Source organism: Pelodiscus sinensis, chromosome 32 (assembly GCF_049634645.1).
Source record: "Pelodiscus sinensis isolate JC-2024 chromosome 32, ASM4963464v1, whole genome shotgun sequence".
Classification (NCBI taxonomy): domain Eukaryota; kingdom Metazoa; phylum Chordata; order Testudines; family Trionychidae; genus Pelodiscus; species Pelodiscus sinensis.
This window is the reverse complement of record NC_134742.1, coordinates 13127162-13146390: the sequence shown is the minus strand read 5'-3', so window position 1 is coordinate 13146390 and position 19229 is coordinate 13127162. Positions and strand designations below refer to the sequence as shown.

Sequence of the window (19229 nt, the reverse complement as noted above, 5' to 3'; positions counted from 1 at the left end):
GAATGATTAAAGGTTTAGAGCACATGACCTATGAAGCCAGGCTTCATGAACTGGGCTTGTTTAGTTTGGAAAAAAGAAGATTAAGGGGGGACATGATAGCGGTTTTCAAATATCTAAAAGGGTGTCACAAGGAGGAAGGAGAAAATTTGTTCCTCTTGGTTTCTGAGGACAGGACAAGGAGTAATGGGCTTAAAGTGCAGTAGGGGAGGTTTAGATTGGACATTAGGAAAAAATTCCTAACTGTCAGGGTGGTCAAATATTGGAATAAATTGCCAAGGGAGGTGGTGGAATCTCCCTCTCTGGAGATATTTAAGAACAGGTTAGATAGACATCTGTCAGGGATGGTGTAGACGGAGCTTGGTCCTGCCTTGAGGGCGGGGGGCTGGACTCGATGACCTCTTGAGATCCCTTCCAGTCCTATGATTCTATGATTCTATGATACTGTGTGTTGATCCGGTTGCTCCATCTCGAGCATGTGACAGTGGAACTGGAAAAGTTCCCGAGACAGGCTCCTGAAGCGATGCAGGGCACGGGACGGCTTTTGTGCCGGCAGATTATACTGCTGTTTAGCTTAGAGACGAGGCGGCAAAGGGAGCATGTGATTGAGGTCACTACAAGATGAAGGGTGAGGAAACAACAAAGAGAGAAGTGTTGTTTGGCAAGGGAGCAGCGGATGAAGTGAATCGGCCACAGGCTTAGTAGAAATCCGAGGGAGGTGTTTTTCGCAGAACACACGGCGGACCTGTGGAACTCATGGCTGGGGGATGGTGCCTGGGCCGAAAGCGTAACTGGGTTCCCAATAAAGAACTGGCTATGCCCCTAGAGCAGTGGTCCTCAAAGTGCAGCCCCCCCCCCCCTGAAGGTTGGAGAACCAGGGAAGGGGGGGGAGCTCAGAGCCTCAGCAGTTGGATCCGGCTGGTGGGAGAAGCAAATGGCTCCATGCGCTACTGTTCTCCCTTCCCCACAGCTGGGGGAACGGCAGGGCAGGGAAGTGTTAACTGGAGGCTTTCCATGCTGCTCCCATTGGCTGCAATTCCAGCCAATGGGAGCAGTGAGAGGCATGCCTCGGAGTATGGTAACCATCCCCCATCTCCCTCATGCCTAGACCCGACTCCCATCCTCCTTACATACAACCCAGGGAAATTGTGGAATCTCCATCTCTGGAGATATTTAAGAGCAGGCTGGATACATGTCTATCAGGGATGGTCTAGACAGTGCTGGGTCCTGCCATGAGGGCAGGGGACTGGACTCGATGTCCTCTCGAGGTCCCTTCCTGTTCTGTGATTCTATGATTCCGAGACCCCATCAATGACCATTAATCAAGGTGGTCTTGAATGCATCCCCATCCTCGGGGTGTCCCTGAACTTTTGACTGCCAGAGACCAGGAGAGGAAGCCTGAGGTGAGGGAGAGGGAGGCTTGAGCATTGGCCTGCTAAACCCAGGGTTGTGAGTTCAATCCTTGAGGGATCCATTTAGGGATCTGGGGAAAATCTGTCAGGGTTGGTACTTGGTCCTACCATGAGGGCAGGGGACTGGACTTGATGACCTCTCGAGGTCCTTTCCAGCTCTATGAGATAGGTGTATCGCCATAGATATATAGGTGAATCTCTTCCAAAAGCTCTGGTCCCGGCTGGTGTTGGAGACAGGACTCTGAGCTAGATGGCTCATGGGGTCTGACCCAGTGGGGTCCAATGCCCATGGTAGGTCTGACTTCCTTCACTCTGCTCCCCAGAGCTGTGCTGGTTTGCCCTAGCTGAGGCTTTGGCCTACCACACGTCAGAAAAGATCCAGTGGCTACTTGCTGTTAACCACATCCCCATGCTAGCGAACGTGGAGTGTCCGCTTTGAAAGGCCACTTTGCTCTCACACGGTTTCACACCCTCCCTTTGGGGTGTGCGGTCACAAGGGGACAGGAAAAGGAAAAGGGGTCATGCAGGTTTGAACTGACCCTTCCTGGCCAGGCCCACCCTCTGCGACATGGAAAATTCAGCAGGGGGGGGGGGGGGGAATGACCCAGCCAGGGGCCCTGTGGTCGAAGGATGCAATTTAACGGGGAGGCCGCCGGATGATGTAGAGACGGAAATATAGAGCCATGAAGGGTGGGACAGTGAGATATCAGTGGCCCCGATGCTAAACAAAGCTGTGTGTCATATTTAGGAATGTGATGGTAGCTCCTTAGAATCATAGACTCACAGAACCCTAGAACTGGTAGGGACCTTGAGAGGTCATTAACTCCTGTCCACTGCCCTCAACTCAGGACCAAGCACCATCTGGACCAGTAGTTCTGAAAGTGGGCCATATGGCTCCCCAGGGGACCACGCCTTACTTCAAGGGGGCCACATAGAAAAATCTGGAACATTAGGGGGCCACGGTAAGTTTCTGAGGGGGCCACCCAAGCTTAACTGCCAGGCGCATGATGAATGAGGCTCAGAAGGGGGCCATGAGCAAACAGACCATCCCTGACGGGTGTCTGTGCAACCCGCTCTTAATTATCTCCAGGGATGGAGAGTCCACCACCCTCCTAGCCTCCAGTGTTTCACCACCTCACAAGCAGGAAGGTTTTCCTAAGTCCAACCTCCCTTGCTGCAGTTTAAGCCCATTGCTTCTTGTCCTCAGAGGCCAAGGAGAACAATTTTTCTCCCTCTTCCTTGTCACACCCTTTTAGATACTTGAAAACTGCTCTCTTGTCCCCTCTCAGTCTTCTCCTTTCCAAACTAAACAAGCCCAATTCTTTCAGTCTTCCCTCCTCGCTCATGTTCTCTCGACCTTTCATCATTCTTGTTGCTCTTCTCGGGATCTTCCCCAATTTCTTGAAATAAATGCCCTCGGATGACGGGCTGTCCCCGTTACTGTAACCTCCGTGCACCTTCCAGATTATGACGTACTTCCCCTCACAACGCCCCCATGGTCTTCCTTTCTTAGAGCTGGGAGCAAAACAAGAAAGGAAAGGCCAAATTTCCAAAGGTCTTTAAGTTCTCACAGCTGCCAACGGGGCACCCAGTGGCGTTTTTAGACACAGGGCCCGGGTTCACCGAGCAACTTCGGAGTCCCCACGCTGAGCAGTGCAACATCCAAGTCCAGGAGGGGAGATGGGGCAGCCCAGAATGTCTGAAACTGGGGTGATGTTGGAGGGGGAGGGACATCAGGACATGAGGTACATAGGCCCCACATGTCTTTTGACTGGCCTATCACCTTAGTCCAGGGGTGGGCTGCTTTGTACGCCATGCATGATGATGCTGTTGGTGCACCAATCACTTGAACATCCCAACGTTTGTGACAGCTGCTAGACCCCCGCCTCCCAGCACCAAAAAACGCAAGTGGGCCCCTAGTGAGAATGGGTCCTGAGCAATGTGTCCAATAAGCTGAGCACAGGGATTGGCCCCCAGGAAAGATTCAGATTTCACCCAGATGAGTAGCAGAGCGCCCACAGCTAGCAGCTACTGGTGGTGCACATCAGCACAGACCTTGGTGCACTGAACAAAAATGATTCCACACACACACATGGAAACAATGAGAGGGCCCCTTGGTGTAGTGAGGCAGCTGTCCACTCTGGCTTAAATCAGGCTAGAGAATGCCTGCGCAGAGCCCTGGCCAATCAGAGAGAGGCTTGTAAGAAGCCAATCAGTAAGCAGCTTGCTGAGGCAGCCGTGGTTATAAGAAGCTGCCCAGCAGAGCAGAAGGCAGTTGGGTCCTGATCGGCTCCCAGCATGGGAGTAGCATCTGGAGAGAGCAGGACTGGGCAGGCTTAGGGGAGCTAGAGAGGGAGGCTACAGTCTGATACCTGCCAGGTTGTGGCCTTGATTCAGTGGCCGTGGTTCTGGGAGTGCTGTGGGTCTAGAACAGAGGGGGTGCTCATGAGAGGTGGGTGTTGACCCTGTCACAGTAACCTCTATGGATGCAGCAGCAACCAAAGCACCAACAAAAGCCCTGAACAGAAGGTCAGCGCTGCTGCGATCCATCTTCTGGAGTTTGATTTAGTGGGTCTAGTTAAGACTCGCTAAATCAAACTCAGAGGCAACCCCCATCAGCGACCAGGACTCCTGCTCCTCCCACTCTGGAGACGACGGGGAAACTCGCATTCGGGTTCATCGACTCCAGCTACATAATTATCGTGGCTGGAGCTGCGTCTCTTGCTTCGACCTGGCCTTCTAGGGAAGGCCTGGCCTGAGCCACAAGCAGCGACAGAAATCTGCAAGCACGACGCCAACTTCCATTTTGTCGGGCCAGGCATTTTTAGTGACAATCCGCAAGGCCGCGATGGCACGGAGGGTCAACCAAACTACCTGAAAGTCCCACTAGTGGTCTCTCCTTTTAGGGCTGAGCCTAGGGGTCTGATCATAAAGACTTTTTCTGGGATTTGCAGCACCATCATTCCTGTATGATTGGTGCCATGTGACTGTGGTCCTTCTTGTAAAAATGGGTAGCGCAGTCCTTTTCCTTGGTCTTCTGGAGAGTGACCAGTTTCCAGTGTTCCCTGTAAGCTGAGTGCTTGGGCGGCCACCCCTGGAGAGATTCACATGCCACCTGGCTGATTAGCAGAGCCTCCACAGACAGCAGCGTCTGTCCCCAAGACAGCGTCCACACTGCCACGGATGCTCTTCCGCAAAAGCACATCTCTTGTGCAAAAGCACAGGGCAGTGTGGACACGCTCTTGTGAACGACCTTTTGCACAAGAACTCTTCCGCAAAAGTTCTTGCGCAAGAAGCCGCCGGTGTAGACGTAGCCTAAGAGTGGACAGAGATTGTGCAAGGGAAGGGCCATGTTGGAGGATACACTTCTTTGGGGAGGCCAAGCCAGAGACGGCCATGAACATCTGCAGCAACGAGGGGATGGAAGCAGAAAGCTGCGGCGACAGAAGGCTAGAAAATCGGCGGGAGAGGGGAGGGGGGGCGAAGGAAGGGAAGGAGAGAAGGAACCTGCAGCCGTTGCATGAACTAAACCTGTAGAGGTGGCTGGCCGGAAGTCTAGACACAGAGACATCAGCAGAGCTGGTGGGATGGATGGATGGACCTCCACGCTCTTCCTGGCGTATGTTTTTGTTTACAAGTGCAACCCCATCTAGAGGTATGGGGACCACTTAGAGGTTAACAAGCGTGCTCTACGGACAACGAGCTTTTAGCTCCTGCAGTAGCAGCTCATTCACTAAGCTCCAGTGGTCCCTGGTTCAATCCCCCCTGCCGACGACTGGGGTCCATCGGTATCCCTCAAGGAGGGAGTAAGACTGTACAGCTACGTTTACACTGGCAGCTTCTTGTGCAAGAGACGTGCTCTTGAGCAACAGTGTCTATGGCAGTGTGGATGCTCTCTTGTGCAAGAAAGCTCCGATGGCCATTTTAGCCACAGGGGTTTCTTGCGCAAGAAATTCATGTTGCCTGTCTACACTGGCCTCTTGCGCAAGAGGGCTTACTCCTTGTGGGGAGAGGAATAACTCTTCCAGAAGAAGCCCTGTTTTCCGACACTAGACTGTAAATTTAACGCGCGTGCAGTGTTGACACCCGGCAAGTTTTTGTGCAAGAACAGCTGTTCCTGCACAAGAAGCCACCAGTGCAGACTTAGCTCACGTGTAAACTCTTCCTGGTGAAGCTGGTAGCCACAAGGGCTGGGTTCAACATGTCGCAGTTCCTCTTTGTGCTACAAAGCCCTCCCCCCAGGAATCTGGAAAAACTTCCCCACCTGGCCGCTCTAGGCAGCAGCTGTTCCCCTTTCACAAGCCCGGAATCTGCGCTCAGGAAATAAGAATTCTTATTAAAAGGGAACTGAGCATTAGCTTGGGAAAACACAACTACCACCATCAGAGATAAGCAAACCATCCACCCCCAATGGTGTCCTTTGGCCCCGTTTCTCACCCGGCAGGGTGAACGTCCAACTCACAGGTCATATCCTCTTCCACCTTCCCCACCCCTCACGGCTACGTCTACACTGGAGGCTTCTTGCACAAGAACTGTTTTGCGGAAGAGTTCTTGCGCAAAAAGTCTTCCACAAGAGCACGTCTACACTGGCATGTGCTTTTGCACAAGAGCGTCTATGGCAGCACGGACTCTCTCTTGCACAAGAAAGCTCCGATGGCCAGTTTAGCCGTAGGGGTTTCTTGCACAAGAAATTCATGTTGCCTGTCCACACTGCCTTCTTGTGGAAGAGCTCTTGTACAAGAGGGGTCATTCCTCGTCCCGTTCAGGGTGATTCTCACCATCAGTGCAGGCTCGTTACCATCCTGCTGCCTGCTACCTGTCCCATCAGGAAATTAACCTCTCATTACACCTGTGCTGAAGGTATTTGTAACCCAGCTACAGCCCAAACCGATCCCTCAGGCTACCCAGCGTCCTTTGCGGCGTACCCAGACAGAGTGGGCGTGTCTATGCAAATACAGTCGGGGGCTGTGTTCCCTCCTCCTCCCCAGCTCATGGCTCCATGCCAGGGAAGAGTTTTTTCAGACCGGGCTGAGCCAGGGAAATCATCCAATCTTTGGAAAAATGACTCTGCTCCCCTACTCCAGCCATGTCCCATCACTCTCGGCGGTGGAGGGCCGGAGGAGGGGCTGTGGAGGCAATTCGGGCACAGAACACAAATCACTCGGGGTATATCTACACTTGCACCCTCTTTCGATAGAGGGATGCAAATGCAGACATTCGAAGTTGCAAATGAAGCCGGGATTTAAATCTCCTGCGCTTCATTTGCATAATTGCGTTATGGCGCTATTTCGAAATAAAAAAGTTATTTCCAAAGAAGGGTTGTCTTTCGAAATACCCGCATCCACACAGCGTTTTGATTTTGAAATAGCGCCATAACGCGATTATGCAAATGAAGCGTGGGATATTTCCATCCTGGCTTCATTGGCCATTTCAAATGTCTGCATTTGCATCTGTCGAAAGACGGTGCAAGTGTAGACGTACCCTCGGTGGCACTTCAGCTTCCGCCTTGCAAACTGGAAGGGACTTCGAGGGGTCATCCAGTCCGGTCCCCTGCCCTCGTGGCAGGACCAAGCACTGTCTAGCTCATCCCTGACAGGTGTCTGTCCAACCTGCTCTTTAATATCTCCAGGGATGGAGACTCCACAACCCCCCTAGGCAATTTATTCCAGTGTTTAACCACCCTGACAGGTAGGAAACTTTTCCTCGTGTCCAACTTGCCCCCTGGGAAAGTTCTCTCCCCGCTAGCGGGGTGTTGCTGGCAGCTGAACTCTCTTAACACACTTTGTCAGGGGTTCACATGAGCCCAGCGTGGAGGCGCGCCGCCCCCTACTGCCGGGAGAGGTGAACTTTCCAGGTTGATTTCTACTGGCCCGGCTTCTGTTCCTATGAGTGAAGGCAGGTGGAAGTGAGTTGCCCGAAACACTGAGCCCGGAGCAGCTCTTAGCCCCTGCTGGGTTTTGTTTCACAGCCCTGTCCGCCCCCGCCCCCCCCAGAATATCTACACGGCAACTCCCCCCCCCACACACACAAAAAAATATGCAGTAGCAGATCTACTCCAGCTCACACTCCAGGGCCAAAACTAAGTGATTGACACATGGCTGGAGTTTACCATCGAAGAGACACCCTCCAGTCAGGTGTTAGAGCAAGGGTGGGGAACAGCTGGCCTGGAGGACAGATCCGACCCAGCAACTTGCCTGGATCTGGGCCCTGTGGCTTGGAGCCTCCCCGCCCCCCAACATCAGGAAACTGGCTCTTCAGCCCTGCAGCCCTGTTCCTGTCCAGACCCTGCACCCCCAAACCGCTCCTGCACCCTACCCGCTCCTGCACCCTACCTCCCGTCCAGCCCTCCCCCAACCTGCTCCTGCACCCTACCTCCCGTCCACCCTTCCCCCAACCCGCTCCTGCACCCTACCTCCCATCCACCCCTCCCCCAACCCGCTCCTGCACCCTACCTCCCATCCACCCCTCCCCCAACCCGCTCCTGCACCCTACCTCCCGTCCAGCCCTCCCCCAACCTGCTCCTGCACCCTACCTCCCGTCCACCCCTCCCCCAACCCGCTCCTGCACCCTACCTCCCGTCCAGCCCTCCCCCAACCTGCTCCTGCACCCTACCTCCCGTCCAGCCCTCCCCCAACCTGCTCCTGCACCCTACCTCCCGTCCACCCTTCCCCCAACCCGCTCCTGCACCCTACCTCCCGTCCAGCCCTCCCCCAACCTGCTCCTGCACCTTACCTCCCGTCCACCCTTCCCCCAACCCGCTCCTGCACCCTACCTCCCGTCCAGCCCTCCCCCAACCTGCTCCTGTACCCTACCTCCCGTCCACCCCTCCCCCAACCCGCTCCTGCACCCTACCTCCCATCCAGCCCTCCCCCCCAACTCCCAACCTGCTCTTGCACCGTATCTACCATCCAGCCCTCCTACCCCCAACCTACTCTTGCACCTTTCCTTGACCCCACACCCCAAACTTGCTTGCCGACAACCCCTTCCCACACCCTGAATTTCTCATTTTTGTCCCCACCATAAAATCTACTATCCTCCTCCTAGGCTCTGGTGTGCGAGGGGGACGTGGGGAGGGGTTTTCTGCATCTCGGTGGGGGGGAGGTTCTTTTTGCTTCTTCCTTGTGTGCGGCCCTGGACTGGTTTTTCTGTGGGGCAGCAGCCCCCCAACCCAACAAAGGTTCCCTGGCCCTGGTTTGGAGCTTGCGCTATGAGAATGGCCACATGGCTTGTTCTTAGCCTGATAGCACCCGGCTTCCCAGCCCATGGTCTGCGGACCCCGGGGGTCCGTGGGAAATTTTAAATGCAGGGATGGGACCCCCCGCGGTGGGTCTGATCCTTGGTTATCTTTTCTTTTTCTTTTCTTTTCTTTTCTTTTCTTTTCTTTTCTTTTCTTTTCTTTTCTTTCCCCCTTTTCTTACTTTTCCTTTTCCTTTCTTTTCTTTTCTCTTTTCCTTTCCTTTCTTTCTTTTCCCTTTTTCTTACTTTTCCTTTTCTGTTCTTTTATTTTCTCTTTTCCTTTCCTTTCTCTTTCTTTCCCCTTTTTCTTTTCTTTTCTTTTCTTTTCTTTTCTTTTCTTTTCTTTTCTTTTCTTTTCTTTTCTTTTCTTTTCTTTCTCTTTCTCTTTCTCTTTCTCTTTCTTTTCCCTTTTCCTTTTCCTTTTCCTTTTCCTTTTCCTTTTCCTTTCTTTTCTTTTCCCTTTTTCTTACTTTTCCTTTTCCTTTCTTTCCCTTTCCCTTTCTTTTCCTTTTCTTTTCCCTTTTCCTTTCCTTACTTTTCTTTACTCTTTCTTTTCTTTTTTTCTTGGTTTTCTGTTTCTTTTTCTTACTCTCTTCCCCAGGGAGGAAGGCAGGGGGCATGAAATGTTAACAGACTGAAAAGGGGTCCATATGCTTGAAAAGATTGGGAACCGCTGCTTTACCACGAGGCCTGCATATTTAATTCTGTAGATCCAGGTTCTCAGACTCACCGCTGCAAGATTTTGAGGGCTCCCCCCCCCCCATGGCAGTCGTACCACAGGAAACTTCTGTTTTCTGCATGAAGGGATGCAGATAAAGCTGGGAAAATAAAGGTTTTTTTGGGGGGGAGGAGAGGGCTATGCTGGCCATTCTGAAAAAACCATAAGACCATTTATTTGGGGCTGAACTGAGAAAGGACACTCTTTGAAAGTTTTGGTGAATTAAGAAATTGAAAAAGAAAAACCCACCCCACTTAATTTGGGTCTGTGGTGGGGCAACTCCCCACACTGGCCAGGAGCCTGCGCAGAGCCCTGGCCAATCAGGCATAGGCTTTTAAAGAGCCAACCAGAGCGTAGCTTTCTGGGACAGCCCTGTATAAAAGCAGCTGCCCAGCAGAGAGTAGGCAGTGAGGTGCTGGCCAGGGAAGGTGTGGGGCTGGTTCCCAGAGATGCACCTCTGCTAGAGCCAGGCTGGCCAGGCAAAAAGGGGGCTAGAGAGGGGTGATATGTGGCATGCTGAAAGCTTTTCTCCAGGGGCCGGGAAGGTGCAAAGGATCCCAGGGGAAGTGACCCAGGGAGCAAGAGGCAGTGAAGGGGAGCAGACAAGGCAGGACCAGGCTGCTGCCTGAGGGTCCCTGGGTCAGGACCCAAAGTAGTCCCTCACCTTGCCACTAAGCTATGGCCAGTACAGACTGGGGCTGGACTTGGAGGCCACAGTGACAGGAGAAACTCAGGACTGCGGCTAAACATCCCCAGAACCATAGACTCACAGAACACTAGAAGGTCATCAAGTCCCTCTAAATGTGTTTTCTTAAAGGGGCAGACTTTTTTTTTTTTTTTTTTTTTTTGCTCGAAAACTTTGTGCCAGCTCATTGCGCTGGATCCACTGATATCTTGGGTCTTTGCCCGAGATGGGTTGGCCGCCCCTGAGCTAGATCATCCCTGGCAGGTGTCTGTCCAACCTGCTTTTAGATATCTCCAGGGATGGAAATTAGAAGGTGGACGAGAGACCGCTTTAGAGTCCAGCGTCCGAACACGGGTCCAGCGTCCGAACACGGACAGAGCAGAGTGATGGAGGGAGTTGCCAGCCAGAGGAAGTGCCCTGCTGAGGACAGAGCTAATTCCCAAAGCTACCAGCAGGAGGTGAGTCGACCCTGTGAAAGGGCCGAATGCACATTTTGTTGGATCCAAAAACGAACCCCGGCGTTTTCATTCTGAGCATTGTAAGCGTGTGCTCAGTGACATGAAAAGGAGTTTTTGAAACTGCAGGTCCCTTTAAGCCAAAGGGGGGAGAAATCAAAATGGCATCCAAGGGAACATTTTGTCTTTTTTGGTGTTTGTTTTTGTCCCTTATTTTCACAGAAGCCATTTGCAAAATTGAGGTGGACTTGCCAAACGTCCCAGTGTCACTGGATCCTGCATTTATTGCAGAAGAAAAGCTTTCTGTGCAACGTTTCACCTATATACGGAATAAAAACCACGCGGGGTCCTGTGGTACCTTAGGGTGTGTCTCGACCACGTGGCTTTGTCAATGGAGCCATGCAAAGTAGTTTACCCGACCTAGTCAAAGAAGCGGGGATTTAAATAATCCCGGCTTCATTAAAATAAAAACGACCGCTGCGCTGTGCCGATGATCAGCTGATCTGGCACAGTGCGGCAGTCAAGACGTGGCTCGGTCGACAAGGGAAGCCTTCGTCGACCACTCCGGTAAACCTCGTTTTACAAGGCATAAGGCAGCGGTCGACAAAGGCAGCTGGTTGACCATCCCTGAAATAGACAGACCGACCCAGGTCTTGCAGCAGGGGGGTGGGCTGAGACAGGGATAGAAATGGCCTTTTGTGAGTCCTACGCCGTTTCTCTCTTCGCTAGGTCATGTTACCTCTGAGGCCTGGCCCCTGAGGGGCTGTGCGAGGGGCCTCCTTTATCTCAGGGGGCTGCACGATTGTTGTAACCCAGACGGTCTCTGGCACAAGGCAGTGTCACTCCCTGCGCTTCTGTGCCTAGAATGGGGGCGGGAGGAGGGAGGTACCGACAGAGCCGTGACAGCCATGGGATTGGACACCCAGCACCCGGCTCTCCCAATGTGGGGTGCGATCAGCCTGCCCCTCCTTAGACAGGCCCTGGCTGGACTCTCAGGTCCCTTGAATGATGGGAAAAAAACGACACGGTCGGACAACAGTGGAATCTGCCAGCTCCGAGCCTGGGTACCGGGAAACCCAGCGACTCGTGGGCACCCGCAAGACCCCAACGGGCTGCCCCTCACAGCCCCGGGGGGCTGGTGCGCAGGGTTTCCGGTTCTGTGGCGGGGAGAGGGTTAATGTCGAGATGGAAAAATAACCCGCCTGCCAGAACCCGCCTCCCTGCTGGGCTAACGGTGCCGAGCGAGAGAATCGGCCGTTGCTGGCGCCATCAAAAAACTGGATCAATGACAGATGGTCCCACAGCATCTCGCAGACTAATAGCACCTGGCGCTGAGGTCATGAGCTTTTTGTGGGCTTCCGATGAGACAGCTGTTATCGATTTCCCTTTCCCTGTTCCCTTTTCCCCTCGCCTGCTCTTCCCCATGGCAACGTGTGGGATGAGGAGGGAGTGGAAAAGAGAGGCGGGACTAAAATGCCGCAGTGCCACCATCGACTGGAGACGCTGCCGGGAGCGAGTTCAGGGCGTTTCTGCCGGGCGCTGGCAGCGGGAGATGGGTAAGCGGTGGGTTTTGCCCAGGGGGAGTTAGGGACCGGGGGGGATTTGGTGGATTCCTTAAGGGCATGTGGGACAGCGGGGGATGGAGGCAGAAGGGGGAAAAACCTTCCTTCAGACCCACGCAGGGCACATGCAGGCCGGGGGCTGAGCGCTGGGGAGCGGTGTGAGGGAGGAGAGGTGTATTTGGGGGGTGGATTGGTGGATTCTTTAGGGGCACGTGGAGAGGGGGGTTGGCAGGTGGGCATGGAGCGTGACAAAATGGGGGGGGTCATTGGTGTAGGCATATGGGGATGCTGGGGTGGGCCCTGATTTCAGGTGGGCTCTGATTTCAGGAGGGTGGGGTAGGGGCAGTTGGGGCCGCGTCTCCCCCCACCAGCCCCTTAGTGGAGTGACAGACTTTCTGGCCAGGGTCCCACTTGGCAGCTGGAGGTCAGGGTGGGGGGCTTGCCCAGTTCCGGTGGGGGAGTGGGGTTCAGGGGGTCTTGCAGCCCCCCAAACCTCAACCTACTTCCCAGCAAGAGCTGGGAGTCCCTACAATGAAGGAGGAGGGGAGCAGTTTTTTTTGGGGGGGGCAGATAGATGCAGGCAGCTGGGGGGGGGCTGAAAGATTAAAGAATGCATCTGTGTTGCTTGGGGTAGCCATTTGGCACCAGCTGTTACAAAGGGGAGTTAATTTAATTAACCGGGAGCCTGCTTGTCTCCAGCCGACCACCTCACTGTATCTCTGCTCCCCCCCATTCCACTGGAAAGGGATGGGGGGGGTCCACACTAAGGCAGGGCGGGGGCAGCTGTAGGCAGACTGGAGCCAGGCAGCTGCACAGAGGGGCGATTGTGGCTTTGCTGAACCAGAGCAAGAAGCTCTCTTCTTGTGCGGCTTCAGGCAAGGAGAACTGCTAAAATTAACCCCTCCCCCCCCCCCCCCCCCCCCCGCCACCACCAACAGCCTCCCCCCTCATGTTCATGTGCAGCCACTCAGGAAAGATTCCAGTGCTGCCCAGCTGATGAGCAGAACCCCCCCCGCCCCCCACTGGGTTTTTCACTTCCACTGGTGGTGCCCATTAACTTTTGCCTAGGTGCACGTCACATTTTATTCTGCACATGGGTGGAGCAAATCCACCCATGGATGGAAAAGATGAGCAGGAACATCAGCTGGAATTCACTCAAAGGCCGGATGCGGACTCCCACCCCTGCTAAGGTGGCTGAGCTTGGATCTACTAAACCCCCGCGAGGAGAGCGGTTGGCTTTTGGCTGGTGCAATGCGCGTTTGGACCGTGGCTGTGTCCTTGACGCGCCCCTAGAAATAAGGGCGCTTTGCATTGGCAGGCTGGGACTAGCTGGAGCGGCCGGAGGAGAAAGCTTATGGCTTATTGCATTGCCACAGGAGAGCCCCACGCCGACAGGGAAAGCTGGGTTCTTGCATGGCACCCAACGGCGGCCGCTCACGGTACAGACAAGAGCCCATTGTGAAAACAACCAAAGAAAATATTCGCTGGATGTCTGGAGCCACCAGGAAGGGTCTGTTCATGCCTCTCCTGGCTTGCCAGCCTGTCGGTTTAATGATTCCCAGCTTCTCTCACAAGGCGTAAAACCAGCCCCGCAGGTGAATGCACAGACCCTGACTTGCTTTCTAGGTTCACTGCACGTCCCCCCTTTCCTGGCCTCCTCCTGTGCAGACTCTTCATTTTCAGCCTTCGGCTGGTGCCTGGGCTCAAACTGCTCAGATCCGGTGTGAGGGGGGCTGTAGGACACGCTCCAGAATTAGCACTTTGTTCCCCTCCGGCCCTGGAAAGTCCCCTGCCCTGGTGCTGAGGATTTTGGGAGTATTCCCTGGACGGAGGAATTGGGAAGGGCTTCACCTCTCCCCTCCAGCCCCTTGGCACCCCTGTCTGGGGCCTCATTGTGCAAACAGACATCAAACGCCTAAACCAGTCTCCCTCTGCTGTCTGCCTTCCCCGCTAGATGTTTCCTTCGGCCCTCCAGTCCTGGCGCACCCAGCTCCAGGGGTGTCCTTCCCTCCTCCCCCTTCCCTGGACCAGCCACCCCCTCGCTGCTGCTCCCACACCTCCAGGGGCTCCTTCCCCCCCCCCCCCTTCTGGGACCCTCCCTGCCCTTCCCCATTGCATTCCAGCGGAGTGAGGGGGAGGCTGTTGCAGGGGCGGGGGGATAATTTGAGCAGTTCTCCTTGCCTGAAGCCGCACAAGAAGAGAGCTTCTTGCTCTGGTTCAGCAAAGCCACAATCGCCCCTCTGTGCAGCTGCCTGGCTCCAGTCTGCCTACAGCTGCCCCCGCCCTGCCTTAGTGCGGAACCCCCCCCCCATCCCTTTCCAGTGGGATGTGGGGGAGCAGAGATACAGTGAGGTGGTTGGCTAGAGACAAGCAGACTCCCAGTTAATTAAATTAACTCCCCTTTGTAACAGCTGGTGCCACCTGGCTGCCCCCAAGCAACACAGATAAATTCTTTAATCTTTCAGCCCCCCCCCCGCCCCAGCTGCCTGCATCCATCTCCCCCCCCTTACAAAAACCACTCCCATCCTCCTTTATTGTAGGGACTCCAAGCAACTCCCTCTGCTACACCAGGGGCTCTGTGCACCCCCAAATTCCACCTGCCCCTATAAAAGGATCCCCCATTCTGCCCCCCAAAGGAGAGGCTCCTTCGACGGTCCTGTGGGACCTGACGTTGTACCCAGCTTGATTGCTCTGCTGCAGTACAGCCGGAAGGTCACCGGGACACATAGTGATGCAGCCGGGAATGAGGACTGTCAACCCCAAGTGTTTCAAAATCATGGATCAGGTCATGAAATTGGCTTCAAAATGTTGGGGGGTTAGTTTTAGAGGGGACTTTTATTTGTCTTGTGGTTTCGGAGCATTTATAGCCCAGTCCGGTCAGGTTTGCAGGCTAGGAACCCACACAGGTAAGGAATTTGCTTTATCATATGAATCCTTAGATTCCTACATAATCAATCGAATCCCGAGTTTTGAGGACAGCTCCAAATATTGGTGAGCTTGTGACAGGACCGTGAGAGCTGGCAATTGATGATATCACTATGATGTGACACCAAGTGGAGGCTCCCCCAAATCCTGCACCCCGTCTTCAGGAAGAACAGACTCCACCAGCCAGTAGAATAGGGAGGGTTTATTGCTTCTCCAGGATACAGCACAGCATAGACGTGATGTGGTTACAGGAGTCAGGGCCAGGATGCCTCAGACCCCTTGGGTTAGGAGTCCATCACCCCTAGCCCCTCAACTTAGGTAGTTTCCTTCACGTTTCTCCGCCAGCCACCTCCTTCCCCCGAACACTCCCTTCCTTAGTTCCAACTCGTCTGACCGGTTGGGTCTTTTTCTACCTGACTTAGGTAGCCCACCTGCCAGGCAGTGCTCAGAGGCAGAGGCGAGTAGGGGTCAACCACAGCCCACCGCCCACACACAACAACCAGCAAGGGACTGACACTACATCACAACATGTGGGTGAGTCAGTGGGAATCACACCTCGCAGCGCAGGGGGACCCCGGGTTACGGAGCAGACACCCCCCCCCAAGACGCCACACCTGAACATCCACATTTCCACCGCAAGAAATTCTGGGGCTCAAAAGTCAACCTGCCCCTAGTGCAGAAGTCACGAGATTGTTCAACATCCTGGGGAAAGCGAGTCCGTTAGCTGTGAAACGATGTCACATCCCCTCTTGGACCTCACCTGTTTCCCTTCTACCGCCAGCTCCAGCTGCTCCTGGTGGGCAGCCAAGGGGCAGAGTTATTTTGGGGGGAGCAGGTGGTCTGAGTGGAGGAGAGGAGGGGCTGTGTGTGTGTGTGTGTGTGTGTGAGTGACTGTCATTGGGTCCTACAGGACACGTGGATTAGACCGGACGTCTGTGCTTTCGTCTTCCTGCCTTTAACTTAGTGTGCTTTGTACTTTTCCTGGGGAAGGAAGTGTGAGGGGGACGGCATCTCTCCGGGGGGCTAACACGATGGTTTATAATGTCCCCGGTGAAGCAGAGCAGGGAGCGACAGGCCCCAATGGCTTTGGGAAGCGTCCGAGGCCGGAATCGGGGTTTAAAAGCCTCCCACTGGTGGGAAGATACAAGGAACACGGAGGTAAGAGACTCTCTGTGGGGCCTTGCTCAGGGGCTGCTGGAGCGTAGATCCTAATCCCGTGTCACGAAGGGCTGGGGGGGTCCTTGGGCCCTGCTCCCCCCATCCGCAGCCAGTTGTGACTCTCAGGTGGCAGGTTGAAGGGAAGGTTCGTTGGTCGACGGGGACACAGCGTAGAACAGACTTGTTGGCACAGGAGCCAGAAGCTGCTGGCCGCATCCATCGTGGGGGGAGGGGGTGGCAGGGCTAGAGCCATCGGCCTCCCCCTGCCGCCCCAGCCAGCAGAGACTGACCCGCTCCCAGCTCCTGGTCCCAGCCTGGACCTTCTTCCTGCTTCCCAGACCAAAAGCTCGCACCCCCTCCTGGGCTCAGGTGATGAACGGCATCAGCCGCCGTGCACACGGGAGAGGCTGTCACACCGGAACTTTCCATCACCATCCAGGTAGTGGGGTCATGACCAGGGAAACTGAGGCACCCACACAGGAGAGTACAATAGGCTAGCAGAACTTGCATGCAACATAACCAGGCCAATAAAATCCCCTTTTTGTCACGGGAGGGGCTGATTCTTGAAGAAGCCGGGTGGGGAAAAGAGGTCGGGGCAAGATGAAAAAGCCGCCGGTGGCTGTGAGATGGGGCAGGTCTCTTCTGCCTCCCTGCAGGTGCCTGGTCCCTCAACCAGTGTTGCTGCTATTTTTATGGGGGGCAAGGGGGAGTGAGGGTTTTTCAAAAAGCAAAAAGGAGGGCGTGATGCTGAAGAGTTTGGGACCCGCTGGGGGCCGCAGGAGCACACGGTGATTATAAACAGAAAAAACAACCGATGGTCTTCCTAGACTCGCCACACATGGCACAGCCCACTTCTTCAGATGACCGGAATGCTTAACGTGTATCGACGAACCCGGCTCCGCCCCTGAGGAGATCCCAGGACACACCCCCTCGCTGGGGGAGGTGCGGGGAGTTCCTCCGCGGGAGATTTTCTAAAGGGGGCAGGTGTTTAGACACCCCAGATCCTGCATCTTCTGGGTAGGGGGGTTGGGTGGCTGTGAGCCTTGTGGTGTCCTCTCAGCCCCTGGTGTTGGAAATCCAGCCTTCTCCTGGGAACCGGAGTCAGCTCCGAGCTGCAGGGCGGGGATGCAGCCAGCAGGGGTCGCCGCGTCTCTTAGCTCGGGGCCTTGCACAGGGAGGCTGAGGGAACCCAGAGGGGGAGGCTGTGACCAGTGGGGCAGCTGCAGCTAGGCGGGGGGGGGGGGGGGGGGGGGGAGAGAAAAGGGGCAGAAAGGCCCTAGGGCAGGGGTGCCCAAACTTTTTTCAAAGAGGGCCAGATTTGATGAAGTGAACATGCGTGAGGGCCGACCATTTTGCCTGACATTCTTTGAACCATTAAAATTAAATGCAAATTAACTATTTTATGCAAAGTTTATTGCAAACGGCATACTTTTCATTTCGTCACATGGATGACAAATCTAAACAGGTGTTAAATCACTCTGCCTTTCATATCTGAAGGCCAGATGAAAAAAAAATCCAGGAAGCTGAAATATACATCAGGAACATTGTAAAGTACATTACATATTATTGGTAATAAAGGTTGTCTGTCAACTTTTAAGTTCAAAAAATATGAACAGGAACATAAAACCAAGTATACATGTCGTGTCCAAATATATTTATAACTGATTTAGACCAACTGACATTAACTGAGATTTTACAATGTATTCATCTCAATACATATGGATTCGTTGGGGGCCATAAAAGATAGATATTGCCAAATTACCTGGGGGGCCGTATTAAACCGGAACACGGGCCGCAATTGGCCCCCGGGCCGGACTTTGGACATGCCTGGCCTAGGGAGCACTGGACGGCTGGTGCAGCATAAGGCACAAAGACACCACCCCTGGAAGCTGCCCGAACCCCACAGCACAGCCAGGGGAGGGTCCCCGGGGCATTTTAGCTCACTCGGGGGTGGCAGTCGGGACCAGGGGACGTGTGGGGGGAGGGTGCTGGGGGCAAGGGGAGCAGGTGGCAAGTTTGGTGGAGCCCAGCCCCGGGCCAGGAATATTCCTGGTGCTCAGGCATCAAGGGCGGGGTTCCCGGTTCGGGGGCGGGGAGAGGGGGAATGTGGAGATGGGAAAATTGCCGGCGCTGTCACGATCAAAGAACTGGAACCGCAAGGGAGGGTCCCGCAGCGCTTTGGGGACTAATCACCCCTGGGGGGGGGGCTAAGGGGGGGGGCGTGAGCTGTTTGTGGCACCGCCCCCTGCTTCGGATGAGCCAGCTGGGACCCGTCCCCTCTCCTGGCGGGGGGAGGGAGGAGCAATTCACATGCCGCAATGCGGGTCCCTCATTGCTGCCGGTCCAGGGTGTTTCTGCCGGGCGCGGGCAGCGGGAGCCGGGTGAGCGGCGGGTTTTGCCCGGGGGGGGGGGGGGGATTTGGTGGGTTCCTTAAGGGCACGTGGGGGATGGAGGCAGAAGGGGGGAACTCCCCTTCAGCCCCTCCCAGGTTTATGGGGGGCCCATCCCGGCGGGGGGGGGGGCGGAGGGTGTGAATTGGGGGTGTGAATTGGCCCAGCCAAGCGGGGGGGCTGCCCATGTCTGGGGGGTGTTTGCCTGCCATGCGCTGACAGCGGCTCTGTTGCAGATTTCGGGGAGCAGAGTGCTGGGGGGGGGTAGCTCCCTCCCGCAGGACCTCAGCCCCCCCTCCCCCGGCTCAGCTCTGTGCCCGGCCGGGGGGGGGGGGGGATGTTGAGTTGACCGGTTGGCACTGTGAGTGAGGGGCAGCCCAGAGAGACAAAAGGGGGGGGGGTCTGGCATGGGCAGATGAGGACACTTGGGTGGGCCCCGATTTCAGGAGGGTGGGAAAGGGCAGTTGGGGACACCTCTCCCCCCATAAGTCCCCTGGGGGGAGGACAGGGGCCCTGGGAAAATAGAGGGGTGAAGAAAAGTGCCCCCACCTGCGGTGCCCCCCCTTGGAACTGCGGCTGGGGAGCAGGGTCTGGGTGGGGGGCTTGCCCAGCTCCAGCAGCTGAGTGGGGGTCAGGGGTTTACAACCCCCCCACACACAATACCCAGGCCCACTTTGCAGCAAGAGCTGGG

At 55.1% G+C, this 19229-nt stretch overlaps 1 protein-coding gene across 2 annotated transcripts in view; it reads left to right on the top strand.

Annotated features, from left to right (window-relative positions):
* Window positions 1–11769: 11769 nt before the first annotated feature.
* Window positions 11770–19229, top strand: part of LOC102456961 (C-type lectin domain family 2 member B-like) — a 54716-nt gene continuing 47256 nt past the window's right edge. The window contains exon 1 of one of the 2 annotated variants that reach the window (XM_075913822.1): window positions 11770–12059. The gene's annotated coding sequence lies outside the window, so the exon portion shown is untranslated. The remainder of the gene's footprint in view (window positions 12060–19229) is intronic. The other variant, XM_075913821.1, reaches the window with a different exon arrangement.